Below are 3625 nucleotides of genomic sequence, written 5' to 3'. Positions count from 1 at the left end.
ATGATAGGCTATCTGGAACATTGTGATGAAAAAGGGACGGAGCATTTTGATGAGAGCGTCCAAGGAGCATTGTGCTGACAATGGCATGGAGCATTGTGATGAAAAGGGTACTGGAGCACTGTGAGGAAAGGAGTCATGGATCATTGTGGTGACAGGGGTCATGGAGCTTTGTGATGACAAGGGTCATGGAGCATTGTGATGACACGGTCAAGGAGCATTGCGATGACAAATATTCTGGAGCACTGTGATGAAAGGGCATAGAGCATTGTGATTAAAGGTGACAAGGCCATTGTGATGATATGGGCAGAGAACTTTGTGATGACAGGGGTCGTGGAGATTTTTGGTAAGAGAGGCCTTGGAGATTTGTGATGGCAGGCGTCATGGGGCATTGTGATGACAGCGATCTTGGAGCATTGTGATGAAAGGGGTCATGGAGCACTGTTATTAAAAGGGCCATGGAGCATTGTGAATACAAATGCTATGGAGCATTGAGATGACAGGGTTGATGGAGCATTGTGATGAAAGTGATCATGGATCATTGTGATGACAAGTGTCCTGGAACCTTGTGATGACACGGTTCATGGAGCATTGTGATGACAAGGACCATGGCGAATTGTGATGACATCTGTCATGGGGCATTGTGATGACAGTGGTCATCTAGAATTGTGATGAAAGGTATCATGGAGCACTGTGATGACAGGGGCCATGGAACATTGTGATGACAAAGGCCATTGAGCATTGTGATGACAAGTGTCATGGGGCATTTTGATGACATTGGCATGGAGCATTATGATGACAAGAGATCTGGAGCATTTTGATGACAAGGGCATGGAGCTTTGTGATGAGAGGGTCCATGGAACATTGTGATGACAAAGGCCATGGAGCATTGTGATGACAAGTGTCATGGGGCATTTTGATGACATTGGCATGGCGCATTATGATGACAAGAGTTCTGGAGCATTTTGATGACAAGGGCATGGAGCATTGTGATGAAAGGGGCCATGGAGCATTGAGATGACAGGCGTCATGAAGCATGGTAATGACACTGGTCATGGAGCATTGTGATGAAAGAGATCATGGAGCAATATGATAACAGGGGCCTTGGATCATTGTGATGACAGGTGTATTGGAGCATTGTGATGAAAGTAGTCATGGATCATTGTGATGACATGTGTCCTGGAACCTAGTGATGACACGGTTCATCGAGTATTGTGATGACAAGGGTCATAGCGAATTGTGACGACAGGTGTCATGGGGCATTGTGATGACATTGATCATCTAGGAATTGTGATGAAAGGTGTCATGGAGCACTGTGATGACTGGGGGCATGAAGCATTGTTATGAAAATTGTCCTGGATTATTGTGATGACAGCAGTCATGGAGAATTGTGATGACAGCTATTATGCAGCATTGTGTTGACAAGGGTATGGACTATTGTGATGACAATGGTCATGGAGCAATGTGATGAAAGTTTTCATGGAGCATCGTGGTGAAAAGTGCCTGGGAGCATTGTGACGATAAAGGCCATGGAGTATTGTGATGACAAGTGTCATGGAGCATTGTAATGAAAGGTTACATTGTGCACTGTGATGACAAGGGGGATGGAGTATTGTGATGAAACTGGTCCTGGAGCATTGTGATAACAAAAGCCATGGAGCTATGTGATGACAGGCATCATGGAGCATTGTGAAGAAAGGGGCCATGGGGAACTGTAATGACAATAGAGACATGTGATGAAAATGGTCAGCGAGCATAGTGATTAAAGTTGTCATTGAGAATTGTGATGAAAAGCGACAGAGAGCATTGTGATGACAAAGGTCATGGAGAACATTGATGACCAGGGTATTGAAGCATTGTGATGACACGGTCATGGAACATTGTGATGACAAGAATTCTGGAGCATTGTGATGACAAGGGCCATGGAGCATAGTGATGCCACGGTCATGGAACATTCTGATGACAAGAATTCTGGAGAATTGTGAGGAAACAGGCATGGAGCATTGTGATTATAGCGGACATGGAGCATTGTGATGACATGGGCAGGGAACACTGTGATGACAGGTGTTATGGAGCAATGTGATGACAAGTGTCGTGGAGCATTGTGATGAGAGGGGCCTTGGAGAATTGTGATGACAGGGGTCATGGTGCATTGTGATGACATGGGACATGGAGCATTGTGAAGACAAGATTCATGGAGCATTGTGATGACACGGGCATGAAGCATGGTGATGACAACAGACCTGGAGCATTGTGATGACAAGGGCATGGAGCATTGTGATGAAAAGGGTACTGGAGCACTGTGAGGAAAGGAGTCATGGATCATTGTGATGACAGGGGTCATGGAGCTTTGTGATGACAAGGGTTATGGAGCATTGTGATGACACGGTCAAGGAACATTGCGATGACAAGAATTCTGGAGCATTGTGATGAAAGGGCATGGAGCATTGTGATTAAAGGTGACAAGGAGCATTGTGATGATATGGGCAGAGAACTTTGTGATGACAGGGGTCATGGAGCTTTTTGGTAAGAGAGGCCTTGGAGATTTCTGATTGCAGGCGTCATGGGGCATTGTGATGACAGTGGTCTTGGAGCATTGTGATGAAAAGGGTCATGGAGCACTGTGATTACAGGGGCCATGGAGCATTGTGAATACAAAGGCTATGGAGCAGTGAGATGACAGGGTTCATGGAGCATTGTGATGAAAGGGATCATGGATCATTGTGATGACAAGTGTCCTGGAACATTGTGATGACACGGTTCATGGAGCACTGTGATGACAAGGACCATGGCGAATTGTGATGACATCTGTCCTGGGGCATTGTGATGACAGTGGTCATCTAGAATTGTGATGAAAGGTATCGTGGAGCACTGTGATGACAGGGGCCATGGAACATTGTGATGACAAAGGCCATGGAGCATTGTGATGACAAGTGTCATGGAGCATTGTAATGAAAGGTTTCATTTTGCACTGTGATGACAAGGGGGATGGAGTATTGTGATGAAACTGGTCCTGGAGCATTGTGATAACAAAAGCCATGGAGCTTTGTGATGACAGGCATCATGGAGCATTGTGAAGAAAGGGGCCATGGGGAATTGTAATGACAATAGAGAAATGTGATGAAAATGGTCAGCGAGCATAGTGATTAAAGTGGTCATTGAGAATTGTGATGAAAAGCGACAGAGAGCATTGTGATGACAAAGGTCATGGAGAACAGTGATGACCAGGGTCATGTAGCATTGTGATGTCACGGTCATGGAACATTGTGATGACAAGAATTCTGGAACATTGTGATGACAAGGGCCATGGAACAGTGTGAGGACAAGAATTCTGGAGCATTGTGAGGAAACAGGCATGGAGCATTGTGATTATAGGGGACATGGAGCATTGTGATGACATGGGCAGGGAACACTGTGATGACAGGTGTTATGGAGCAATGTGATGACAAATGTCGTGGATCATTGTGATGAGAGGGGCCTTGGAGAATTGTGATGACAGGGGTCATGGAGCATTGTGATGACATGGGCCATGGAGCATTGTGAAGAGAAGATTCATGGAGCATTGTGATGACACGGGCATGAAGCATGGTGATGACAACAGACCTGGAGCATTGTGATGACAAGGGCA

This window comes from Balaenoptera borealis (assembly GCF_965194805.1).
Source record: "Balaenoptera borealis genome assembly, contig: HAP1_SCAFFOLD_2586, whole genome shotgun sequence".
NCBI classification, from domain to species: Eukaryota; Metazoa; Chordata; class Mammalia; order Artiodactyla; family Balaenopteridae; genus Balaenoptera; species Balaenoptera borealis.
This window is presented reverse-complemented; position numbering follows the sequence as displayed.